Genomic DNA, 13,767 nt, shown 5'->3' on the forward strand with positions numbered 1-13,767 from the left:
CTGTGACTGGCTATTGACCAGTGGATGGGTCAATATCCAATCACAGTGGCTCCTAAAGAGAGAAACTTCCTAAACAATTAGAACCTGAAGAATGCAAAGGACCTCATCACTGGCACCACTGTGGATAATGACAATGTGTGTGAGCACACACACATACACACAAACACACACACACTCACACATACACACATTAGGTTGGTTCTTTATTCTCTAAATATGGGTAAGTGATATAAAAGTTTCCTTCAATTAACTGGCTTAGTTATTTCTAACTCCTAATCTTCTTGTGGGCATTTCTCATCCATGCTGCTTTACTTTACTAATTGAGATATTTACTGTCTTGTCTTGCCAAACTAAAAATAAACAATTCCATAAAGCTATCACTACTAGTCTATGTACTGCTGTGGAACTTCAAATCACTGGCTTCTAATCATAAAGCAACATAAGGAAAGTCTGTATTGTAATAGGTCAATGAATGTGGTAATATTGTAGTACAAAATTCCAAAATGAAAATACACCCACACCTCAATCAAATGGATCATCAGAGGGCCACGCTAAATGTGAAATAAGGTCCCTTCTGGTACTTCTAGTAACAACACCCCGTGGACTTGCTCCAAGGTCTTGCCTCACACTCAGTTCCAAACTGGTATACAGCAACACATGGATGGTCCGTCGAGGCCACTTTTTGCCTCCCCAGTCATTCCACATATTTTCTGGCCATGGAAAGCTGCACATGTCTCTGCGGGTTTTTTGTTTGTTTGTTTGTTTGTTTGTTTTTGCGGTATGCGGGCCTCTCATTGTTGTGGCCTCTCCCGTTGCGGAGCGCAGGCTCAGTGGCCATGGCTCACAGGCCCAGCCACTCCACGGCATGTGGGATCTTCCCAGACCGGGGCACGAACCCGTGTCCCCTGCATCGGCAGGCGGACTCTCAACCACTGCGCCACCAGGGAAGCCCGTCTCTGCGTTTTGCTGGGATGTTTTTCCCCCCCGCCCACCTCACCCCTCTCTGCCTCCCACCAACCCGTCACCCCTGCTCAATGTATACTGCTCCTTTAGGACCTGCTCAAAATTCCCCTCCTCTCTTTCCCCTCTCTCCTAAATTAACTGTTCTTTCTACAGTGACATCAGTATATGTTGTGTATATATGCATCCTACGAAGATAGCATTTATCACACTTTGGTTATTGGTTTACTTGTCTGTCCCTTTCTGCCATCTTTGTCTCTCTATACCATGAGCCCAGCTCAGTACATGGCACACAGGAAGCGGGCAGTGAATGTTTAATGAACGGATGTTCTTATATACTTGCCATAGGGGAAAGAAGGCTGCAGTCTTTAAGTGAAGCTGCAGAATCTGCTCAAGTCTTATATGAGGAGGCAAAAACTTTCCAGACGTGAAAAAAAAGAGAGAAGAGTGTATGGAAGAGAACGGCTCTAATGGTGTTGCCAGATGGAGATGCTGCCACTGAAGGGGTTAGCTTGAAGAGAGCACTGCAGATTCTTTCACTGAGTAACCATCCCCGAGACAGAACCCTAGCTAGAGCAGGGGATATAGGTTGGGAGACCTAGGACTCTGAGATCCCCAGTAATCAGGTGACCAAAAAATGCATCGTTCAAAACCAATACCCATTTGAGAGTGAAAACGGGCATTATTAATAATTAATAATAAGTAATTATACCAAGACAAACAGTCATAACTGGGACTACCCTTTGTAAACTGGGGTTTATGGTTCACTTACACAAAGGGGCTGCCAGTCTCACCAGTAATTTTCAGAATGAGGAACCTAATTACTGATCTCCTAACTTTACTAGAGAAAAGGACTACTGTCTTATTGTAGTTCTCCTTATAAAACAATTTAAAAGAATGTTCTACCAACAAATGTTGTTACACATCAACTTTTGTTTCTTGAATCCTTGCCCAACTTTTACTCTGTTAAAGAAACTACACATTTCATTTTCAATTGCATAAAAACGCGACATATTTTTGTTTTCCTACCTTCTTTATATACCCCTTTCCTTCTATGTTGCCCTCTCACCTTGTAGGTTCTTTCTGACTTAGCAGGTTTTTTATAAAACCTTAACATTTTAGAACTGAGAAGGAATCTCAAATTTGTTTAATCAAATCCTCTCACATTATAGTTGGAAAAAGAAAAAAAAGGAGGGTCATAAAGAATTAGAAATCTGCTCAAAGGTTACTGTAAATGCTGTAAAGGCAGAGGTGGGATTTGCAATATTTTGATTTAGGAAACGTATTTTATAACACCCTACAGGTAATGCAATAATGGGTTGAAAGAATTAATAAAAATCACTTAGTTATCCAAGGAAGTGATCAGAGAAGAATCCAAACCAATTCATTTAATATTTAACATAACTCTGAAAGACACTCTGTTAGGCACAGGTCAAACAAAGATACATAAATATGGCATAGTCATTGTCCCAATAGGGGATTCAAAATGGCCAACACAGAAGGTAAAAGGTGAAATATACCACAAGAAAGGTACTAGGGAATAAAACTACTAAAGCATAGAAAAATAAGTCAATTCCAGCCGGGTGTGAGAGCCTTGTAAAGGATAGCTGGGCCAGGCTTCCCCACATGGTTTTCATTCAGTTCTTACTCAAAATATTGATGATCTCACTTAAGCAAACTTATAGTTACCATATTTTACAAATTGGAATAAAAGCAATGGCAGTAAAGAAGAATTTCTTGGTTGTTATTAAAATAAGGCTGAAAGATGTATTCATAATAGCTAAAACCTGGAAACAACCTAAATATCCATTAACTGCTAAATAGATAAACAAATCGTGGTATAGCCTTACAATGGAATACTAGCAATAGTAGTAATAAAATAGTAATAAAAGGCTATTGTTACATATGACACCTAGGTAAATCTCAAAGACAGTATGCTTAAAGAAGCCAGGTACCAAAGACATATTTTATGATTTCATTTACATGAAATTCTAGAAAAGTAAACAATAGAGTGACTGGTCAGTGTTTCCAGGACCTGGAGGTAGGGAATGGGCATGAGGGAACTTTGGGGTTGATAGAAATGTTCTATATCATGGTTATGATGGTTCTGTAACTATGTACATTTGTCAAAACACATTTAATTGCAAACTCAAAATTGGTGATTTTTATTATATTTAAATTTACCTCAGTAGAGCTGACTTTAAAAAGGAGCAAACGTATTAGAATAGGAACATCCACCTTTTTCTCCAAGTTATCCACATCACCTGTGGCAACACATGGGCGTGTGGGCCATGTCGATGTTTACTTGATAACAATTGAGAGTTAAAAGGAGGGAACAAGTACTGGGTAGGCCTCAAACACAGACTAAGCTCACACTGAGGTTTAGTCTCTCCTTTTTTCCGATTATAATTCTGGTTGATTATATTTTCTAAAATGTCATTTACCATCCCATTTAAAAAATGGGATTGAAGAATTAACTATACATTTCTAATCCTCAACTTTTCCATATCATTTATTATTTTAAATCTTGCTATTTAGAAAAATACATGTCATAGAGCAAAGATGATTAATTAGATTTTTTTAAGTACATTTAAAATTTTACTACTACATTAAAGGACGAAAAGTTTCTGATGATCCTAAAATTCACCAGTGAGTGCGGCACGGAAATGATGAAAGCCTCAAGTCTAACCTGAGGACAAGGACGTGGTGTTGCCAGTGATTTGAGGCACCAATCCTGTCCGCCACGTTTCTATTCACCTTTTTACTAGTGACTGAAGTGCTAGTATTAGACATACAACCCTTTTGGTTAAAAGGTGTTTCCTTTTTAAAGTAAAATATAGAGAGCTTTGTGACAGTAGCATATTGGTGTAACAAAATGTATGAGACCATTTATAACACACTTACTAGCTGAGAGCCATTCTTGATGGAATTACAGAGAGAAGCAGCAGGGAGGTGCGGGGTGCTATTGTGAGTTAAGAAACATGATGTTGGGCTTCCCTGGTGGCACAGTGGTTGAGAGTCCACCTGCCGATGCAGGGGACACAGGTTCGTGCCCCGGTCCGGGGCCCGTGAGCCATGGCCACTGAGCCTGCGCGTCCGGAGCCTGTGCTCTGCAACAGGAGAGGCCACAACAGTGAGAGGCCCTCATACCGCAAAAAAAAAAAACAAAAAAACCAACAACATGATGTCCACTTGTCCCAATAATAGTGATACTATCTTTGATCACTTGGTTGATGTGATTGGTGTGCTGGAAAATGTTTAATAATTGATTTGGGGGGTATCCCTCATTTGCAGTGTTTACCAATTTTCATTGTAAATACTTCTACCAGGTCCTATTTTAATAATATGATATTATCTATTATTCTTGTGCACTTCTTGGCTTCCTATTCCTAAGATGTTCCAGTTTCATCTTGTACTGTCCTTTACCAGTGTTGGAATCAGCATTTGCTCAAGGAGCTCTTGTGCCTTTTGGTGGAGAATGGTATTTAGAAATCAAGATCTGTCCCTAGGTGGTACTCATTGTTACTGACAAGTCTTGGCTTCTAGGTCACCTTAGTAGACAGAGCCAGTATATGAATATACATATGAATATATAAATATAAATATGAATATATAAATATAAATATGAATATTTGTCTATACATCTTTATGTGAATGTATACATACACATTCAAATTGATGTCTCTAATTCCAATCCAATAACATCAATAGAACCTAGTCTTCCCTTTTCCCTAAGTGTAACATTATTCCTCAACAGTGAGAAACTTGGAATCCATTCTTTAACATACTCATTTTCTCAAACTTGGTATACACAGAAGTGCTTTCTAAGTTGCTAATCTACTGTGGAAATCAAATCTATGAGTAACTAGAATTAAGTATTTCCTTATAGCTTTTAGTTTTGCTTTTTAAAAATTGAACTATAGTTGATTTACAATATTGTGTTAGTTCAGGTGTACAGTCAAGTGATTCAGATTCTTTTCCATTATAGGTTATTACAAGATATTGAATATACTTCCCTGTGCTATACAGTAAATCCTTGTTTTCATCTATTTTATATGTAGCAGTGTCTGTCTAGTAATGCTTTTTTTTAAAGCATACACACCGTTTTTCACTTGATTCTCTTTGTGTTCTGGGAAAACCACATCTTAAGAGGCAATGGAGGGACTTCCCCGGTGGCACAGTGGTTATGAATCTGCCTGCCAATGCAGGGGACATGGGTTCGATCCTGGGTCCGGGAAGATCCCACATGCCACAGAGCAACTAAGCCTGTGCGCCACAACTACTGAAGCCCGTACACCACAACTACTGAGCCCACATGCTGCAACTACTGAAGCCCGCATGCCTAGAGCCTGTGCTCCACAACAAGAGAAGCCATTGCAATGAGAAGCCTGCGCACCTCAACCAAGAGTAGCCCTCGCTTGCCTCAACTAGAGAAAGCCCCCACAAAGCAACGAAGACCCAATGCAGACAAAATAATAATAATAATAAATTAAAAAATAAAAATAAAAAAAGAGGCAATGGGGTACAGTAGAAAACTCACAGAGATAGAGGATCCAAGTATAGTATCTACCTCCTGATTACCTATGTGATCATGAACAAGTAACTTAATTCTTTTAATCCAGGGGTTCTTCCTGAAAATAGGGCAGGAAAAAAGCCTATTTTAAGGGTTAATAATTTTAGTAATCTATTATTTACTAACGTTTAGCATAAGCTAAGCTCTTTACATGTATTCTTTTATTTAATCTCAAACAACCCTAAGATGTAGGTTCTCTTATTATCCTCACTTTATAAATGAGGAAACTGAGGTCTAGAGAGGGTGTACAATTTGTTCAAAGTCCCCCAGTTATTAAGGGACATAGCCAGGAAATTCAGGCGTACCTGAATCTAAAGTCCATAGTATGAATCTCTATGCTTCAATATCTTACTCTGTCAGGGATGCAGAGAAATGAGATAAAGGATGACAAGAGTCTTATTTCAATTATCCGTGTGTGTGTGTGTGTGTCATTTACTACCCATATTATCCATCTTGATAGCCAATCCCAAGCTAGTCCTCATTCTCCTTTCCCATTTGTCCCATATGTTATTGGAACACTTCCTCCTACAATGACACCATCAATTAGTTGTATCCTCCTTAAAGAAATATATTGACTTTTGCAAAAACATTAAAAGGCACATAAATACATCTCCTGCCTCAAGCTTATCACAGACTCCCAGGAAAGATAAGACGTGCACATCTTAATTGGAATGTAAGTGCCTGAAGAATAGAGACCTTTGTTTTGCTCACTAATTTATTCCAAGAGCCTGGAATGGTGCGTGGAATACAGTTGTGCAGTCAACAAATATTTGATGAATGAATGAACGAGTGAATGAATGAATGAACAACTGTTAAGGGACAGAAAATACTAAGTATCCTTACAGGTTTAAGGATCCTCCTACCTACTGATTAGAAGAAGAGAATGGGATAAAATAATCTCTATTCTGGCCAATAATTTAATTTAATTTTATTATTGTTATTGATAATAACAACAAAATGAAAACAAAGTAAAATTAGTAGAGAGAATGATATCTTCCATGTTTGAGAAGAACCAAAATCCTGTACCTGTTTACTATTAACAAGGACTATGTTCTCATATTTGAGCAAATGTAGAAATACAGGGATGAAACAAATAGGGAAAGGAAAATACAAGACGGCTAGGATTCAGTAATCTCTACTTCCTCAAGTATGCAAAAAACTTCATGGCATTATACATATTTCCTACAGGAAATTATTTCTATTTTCTTCCCGCAAAGTATATCAGAATTTTAAGTACAATGTTGGAAGTTGAGTTATCAGATCAGAGTGTGAGTCACTTCTAGGAAAGGAAGCAGAAACAAAGGAGGTCAACTTCTTTCAAAGGAATAAACATAAAAGAAAGTAAATAATTCACAGAAACTTTCCTAAGAATATTTTTCCCTCCAAAAATGTTCTCTTACAGTATCTCCAAAATAATTTGAAGATTCTAACCTTCAAGGCCAAGGATGTGTGCTAGACTCTATATTGCCAGCTTCTATTACACCTCCTGAATAACTCACATTTACTTAAGACAAAACCCACAGACTTTTACCATCTCATCATCTTCCAGTGCCTGTGCTTTCTATTTTACAAAGCACAGTCAGATGCACTGACCTCTTTATTCTTCTTTTTTTTTTTTTTTTTTCTCGGTATGCGGGCCTCTCACTGTCGTGGCCTCTCCCGTTGCGGAGCACAGGCTCCGGACGCGCAGGCTCAGCGGCCATGGCTCACGGGCCCAGACGCTCCGCGGCATGTGGGATCTTCCCGGACCGGGGCCCGAACCCGTGTCCCCTGCATCGGCAGGCGGACTCTCAACCACTGAGCCACCAGGGAAGCCCTCTTTATTCTTCTTAATAGTTCTGTAAGGCATGGAGATGGAGCAGATATTCTTGTTTGATAGATGAAGTATCTCAAGCTCAGAGAATGAAGAGATTTGCTCAACACTGCACAGCTACTAGTAAGTTTGGTGTCCTTTCCATTCCATGGCATTGCCTTACATGAGGAGTTTAGTAAAATTCTATTGCTCATCCAATTCAACAAATACTTAAACACCAATTTGTGCCAGGCACAAAAGTGTGGGGATGCATCAGTATACAAGATACAGACCATGACCATCCCCTCGAAGAGTTCATGGTCTAGTGAAGAAAACAGACAAGAAAAAACAACTAAAATAGTAAGGTAAATAATAAAATGGAGCTAAATTCCTGCTATCATAGAGTGTATAGGACAGGAGTTGGGGAGTAGCTAGGCACAGTGAGGGAGGATTTCAGGAAGCTTAAAATATTAGAGGCTTAAAATGAGTAGTCATTAGCCATATAAAGAAAGAGAGGAATATCGTTACAAGTGAAGTGGACAACTGGTGCAAAGGCCCAGGGAAGAGAGAGAATCAGGTGCCTTTGGAAAACTGCAAACAGTTTTGGCACGAGTGGAGGGTGGAATATATGTGTTGTGGGGTAGAAGCGAGCAGTTGGTGGAGGGGAGACTGAAGAAAGATGAGACTGGAGATGTAGGCAGGAGCCAGAACATGAAGCTATTTTTAAGGACTTCATCCTCAGGGAAATAGGGAGCCAATGTAGGGTTTTAAGCAGGGGAGTGTTGTGATCACACTCGAGCTTTAGAAAGATCACTCTGGCTGCAGTGTGGGGAACAGATGGGGAAGGGACAACATTAGAAGCAGGGAGAGCACTTATTACTACAGCAATAGCAAGAGCAATTTTGGTAATTGTTTCTTAGATATAGTAGATATCATAGATCGATACTGAGACTGAATAGCCATCAAATGCACATTTCAGGATTTTCAGCCTTGAAATTTCTTAAGTAGCTCAGAGGGCTCCGATGCATTAAGTGCTTGTCTCGATCAAAGTTCCTGGGAGAATATTAGGCCCTCCTATATTCTATTTTACAATACCATGGGCCCAATTCTAACGACTAAAGAATAAGAACAAGCATGCTTTTGCATGAAATAAATTAGACCATGATTTTGCCTTTGCATCTTCATATTGTCAAAATATTCATATTTCCATCTCTGACTTTTCTGTGTAAACTAATCACATTGGTCCGCTCTTGCCTTTCCTCTCTGAAAAATATCAGTTTATCTACATATTCCCAATAATGAATTAATGCTTCTGATGAGTAACTTCAAATTAGACATCAGTAGGATCAGTATATATTATAATGGCATTTCTGTAACCTCTCAATGGATCTGCATCACTGTCAAATTGTAGTACAATTGACTGAAAGAGTTTATATTCTATTATTAAAATGTTTTGGAATTAATTTCTAGGATCCATTTTTAAATGGGGAACATGTTGATTACTTTGTGGCTATTAAATTTATTCAGAAATATGCTATAATAGCAAGAGTTACAATTATGAAATACATGTCATAATGTCTCATTTCTCAAGCATAACAGAGTAATGCTTCATTTATCTGGAATGTTGGGAGATGAGCTGTTCCACGAGAGAGAATTTTCCAGGTGTTAGACCCATACAAATCTGACCATTTGCAGTAGAAATATCTAAAATATATTACATCTCTGCTTCCTTAAGCAAATACACCAAATATAACAAACTCTTCAAAATAAAGGTTCATAATGCCTGCTTGCAGCTGCATTCCCTTTGCTAGGAAGCTCCTAGGAATCACTGCTCATTGTTGTATCTTCAGGTATCTACCATAGTGACTGGAAACAGCAGACACTCGATACGATTTGTTGCATGGAAAGTCTCAGGTGCTATTCTAACAAAACAGAAAGCATACAGAAGCACTAATCTGCTTCTTATAATTTTTTTTTATTGATTGGTTTGCTATGATTTGCTGACATGTTTTTTGCTTTGTTATGTTTCAATTTTTTTTTAATATATAAAACTGATGCTTAGGATAGTTCCACTGATCCTACACAGAAAAGTGCAAGGGCTTTGTGATAGTTATTTGCTTCTTAAAAGTACTTTTAAATTTATATCTCAGTTTATGGCTATGTGTCAAATGGCTGAATTTACCAGAAGTCTACATCTGAGGAAGTAGGGAAGTTCTGTAAGAAAGACAGCAGGGTTTTCATTGTTCTAACGTGATGGCCTTTGGTCAACCACCCAGTATGTTTGTACAAAGAAATTAGGACTGTGATCTGCTGACTGACCTTGGCTTGATAACAAAAACACAGTTCATTTTTAAAGCTTGATTAAGATCTCTATAACCTCTCCATTGTTGCACAAACCTCTGGGGCTGAAAAATACTACGCTTATGGAAGAAAAAAACTGACCTGAGGCCAAGTTTTCAGATTCTTAACTCCAGTATAATTCTCACTCTTCTAAATAAGAAAATCATTGTTCTTGTCACAGTAATTAGGTCATTTTCCTCATCAAAACATTTTTCCTTTTAGTCATTTCATGATTTAACATTATTTCTATTTGGCTTGTTAACACTTGCTTGTAACTATTTTTATCTACATCCTTAACTGTTTCCTCTGCTTCAGGAACTTAAAGTGTTTGTTGGATTTTCTTCTTCCTCAAGCCATTTCTAAGCCATCATCCTCATCATTCTTATAGTTGCAGAACTGTCCTTTCTATTCCTGAGAACCTGCTTTTACCTTTATTCTAAATCTATTTATATTCAAATTCATTTCTGGGAGGCAGCCTGTCTTGAGCCTACCCAAACCAGCAGAATTTGTGCCCTAAGAAAAGGAAAATGAGCAATTAAAATCCTAAAATATGTCTAAAAATAATGTCGCACTTTTGGCCTTTATCCCTGAGTATGTAAACTTCACTGCCAGCAGGGCTGGGTTGGTCATTCTTTGTACACAAGGAGGTAGGGATTAAGGGTGCATACTTTGGTGTCAGCCAGACTGGGCATCAGAGTCTCCATACCTCCACTTACTAGCTGTGTACCCTAAGTGAGTTACTTACCCTATCACTGTTTTCTCGAATGTGAAATGGGGTTAGTGGTACCTCTCCTTATAAGACTAGCATGATATTGTATTAAAATACACTTAGTATAGTACTGACACATTGTAAGTGTTCAAAAATATCAATTAGTGCCATTATTATTATCATTATTATTTCTCAAAAGATGACTACTCAAAGTGTAACAATCAATATAATTACCTCAAAGACAAAACACCTTGAGGAAAGAATAAAAAATGTCCTCAGTTTACTGATAAAACCTACATAGGGGGAGGTGGTATTGCACAGTGGATGCGAGCTTGGGCTTTGGACACACACAGTCCAGATTTGAACCCTGGCTCCACTATGTACTAGTTGCATGACACCAGAGTGGAACTTCAGCCTAAGGCTTATTTTATCATTTAATAAAATGATATTATTAGAATATGTGATATAGTCTACATAAAGCAACCAGCAATGTCCATCCCAGATCATCATTTGAAAGGTGGCTAAATTCAACTAATGGACTGGCATCTAATTATTTGTCAAATTTACTTTCCATAGCTCTTAACATGTAAAGGTAAAGACAGGACAGTAAGATATGGAAGAACTTATTGTAATTTGCTGCTGGTACAGTAAACACTTCAGCTGCTTTCTCTATCCTCCTCCTCCCCTCAAAGTGACAGTTCCTCAGAAAAAAATTAACCAAAGTTAGTCCTGGCTACCAGCTTTAAATTAAAAAGCTGACATGATTTTCTTACTTGTACAGAATGATTCCAATTATTGTAGAAATCGACTTTAGGGTTTATGACTGCATCTACAGTGGGCATTGTGGGAAAGCCAGGAAAACTGAGGAACAAAAGGTCTAGGGCTACAGTGGCGTGTACGGCAGCCACTGGCCACATGTGGCTACTGAGTACTTGAAATGTGGCTAGTTTGAAGAGAGACATGCCTCAAGTCTGGACTGCTGTGAAGAATTAGAAAAAAAAGTAAAATATATCTAATTAATTTGTATCGATTACATGTTGAAAAGGTACCATTTTCTATATATTGGGTTAAGTATACTATGTTGTTAAAATTAATTTCACTTGTTTCTTTTTAAATATGGTTATCTGGAAATTTTAAACTGAATATGTGGTTTGCATTTCGTGGCTCCCATATTTCTACTGGACAGTGCTGATTTGAGCATAACTCCTTTTCTCCCTCCCTAAAGCAGAGCATCATTTTTAATCTTGATGTTCCATAAATCAAAATAACCATGTTGCCAAACACTGCTAACTCTAAATGTCTCACAAAGATACAAAATCTCATAATTCTTATAAAAAAGCCAAAACTATTAAAATAACATTTTCTTATCTTGATAAATTTCTCATTTGCATCAGCCAGTCACCATTACTTGAAAAGGAGAAACAAAGAAGAATTCTAATAGAAAACTAAGAAAAGCTAAAGCTGAAGTAGTCACCGTATTATACAAATGTAAGCAATACAAGCTTTTTTTTTTTTTGTAAATCAGATTTGGTTTGAAGCAACTCCCAAAATACATATTCATATTTAAAATTAAATTATAAAGCATATTAAAAAATTATTCCATACAGCCAAGCTGGCAAATTATAGAAAAATGTCCAGTTATATACATGGATTGTAGGCTCCTAATAAGTTAATGTGCATATAGTTGGAAAATATTGATCATTTAATAGTTTCTCTATAATTGTTAAATGGGAAATAGCAGATTCTCTACGATCCGCCCTCCCACAGATTTCTTTCCTGAATCTTCAGCAATCATCCTCATATCATTCATTCTTTGTTTCTAGTAAGAAACTAACAGTTTCAAAGTCTATCGAGAGTATTAGTTAATCAATCTGTCAACCAGTTTTTAATAAATTATCCTACTGCCTGGTGAGTTAATCTGTTGTCTTGGTAGTTTTTACTTATTGCAAAACATTATCTCCATTTTATGAAATACAAATAAGCTGCTGAATGGTTTCAAACCTCTAGAAACATTGGTGGAATTTATTTGTTGAGAGAAATGTAATTCAAGGATCCGGAAAGGAGAATGAGTGGGAAAGCCAGGACCACACATAGTAAGCCCTCATGAGAATCACAATTCCACTCATCATTATAATTACAAAGTCGTTCTTTATAGAAAATCTCACTTGAAATATTTATACATTATGGGCACCTCCAAGTGTATTTATAGAAACATTAACACATTATGAGTGCTAAACTTCTTAATTTCTAGAGCTTACTGCCCATGAGTTGCTGCATTTCTTCAGAATACAGTAAAGGATACACACAGAAGGGAGGAATATCAGTATGCCATGAATGGAAGGAGAATGAAATCTACTGCAGAGTTTGACTTAGGGTCCCATACTTTAAATCTGTGCCAATAATCCTTAGCAGAAGATTGTTTAAAATAATTTATACCCAAAAGTACCCATAATGTTTTATTCTAAAAAATCTTATTCTAAGAATCAAGCTTTGAAAGGTACATAAATTTAATTAGCTGACTGGCATCAAGTTATCTAATTGTCAAATTTATTTTCCAGAACTGTTAACATATAAAGGCAAAGTTGGAACAGCAGATATGGAAGAACTTGCTGTAATGTCACTCTGGCACAGCTAATTGTTCAAGTAACGGTCAAAGATGTTCCCCCTCTCTCACTTCCATTTCAGAGCACTGATTACACCTAAAGTGAAAGTTACTTACCTCCCTGCTCTCTTTGTGAATGAAAGTGAAGTGGGAGGTGGGGGCAGAGACTGAAGTTCCGAAGGCACAGATGAGATAAGAAAACAAACAATTTAAATAATTTAATTTTGTGTATTCCCCAAAACCTGATTCCTGGGAGGTATGTGAAGATTTAACAGAAAAGTTTCGCTAAGTCATATAAATTTGACTGAAATACTGAAAACTAAATTTCTTTCTAAAGAAAGTCATACTGTGTGTTAGCATATTAAAATCTCTGAGAAGCCCTACTGTCAAGAACCCTATTTAATTCGACTTTCCAAAAGGAATATTTTCACACCATCCACCACCATCAGAGGCAGATAGTACAATGGATAAAACCTTATTCTGGAGCCTAACTGCCTAGGCTTGAATCCCAACTCCACCACTTGGTGGTGCTGTGACCTTGGCCAAGGTATTAATCTGCAGACACCTCGGTTTTCTTATCTGTAAAATGGGGCTCATGGCAGCATCCACCTGGAAGGGTTGCATGGAGATTGAGTTCATGTGAGTAATGTGCTCATCATGGAGTAAGCAGTGTGTCCAGGGAGCTACCTTTACCACTACCCCCAGGAGGAGTGTTCCAAGAAGCAGTAATTTTTGTTTGTAAGCTAAACCTCTTTGCTTTTTTGTTTCAAGAACCAATAACCATGCGCCCG

General features: G+C 37.7%; 1 protein-coding gene across 5 annotated transcripts in view; it reads right to left on the reverse strand.

Annotated features, from left to right (window-relative positions):
• The window catches only part of SDCCAG8 (SHH signaling and ciliogenesis regulator SDCCAG8), a 261,720-nt gene that overhangs the window by 97,170 nt on the left and 150,783 nt on the right, over positions 1-13,767 (reverse strand). The gene's annotated exons all lie outside the window — the stretch shown is intronic.

This window comes from Globicephala melas, chromosome 1 (genome assembly GCF_963455315.2).
Source record: "Globicephala melas chromosome 1, mGloMel1.2, whole genome shotgun sequence".
NCBI lineage: Eukaryota > Metazoa > Chordata > Mammalia > Artiodactyla > Delphinidae > Globicephala > Globicephala melas.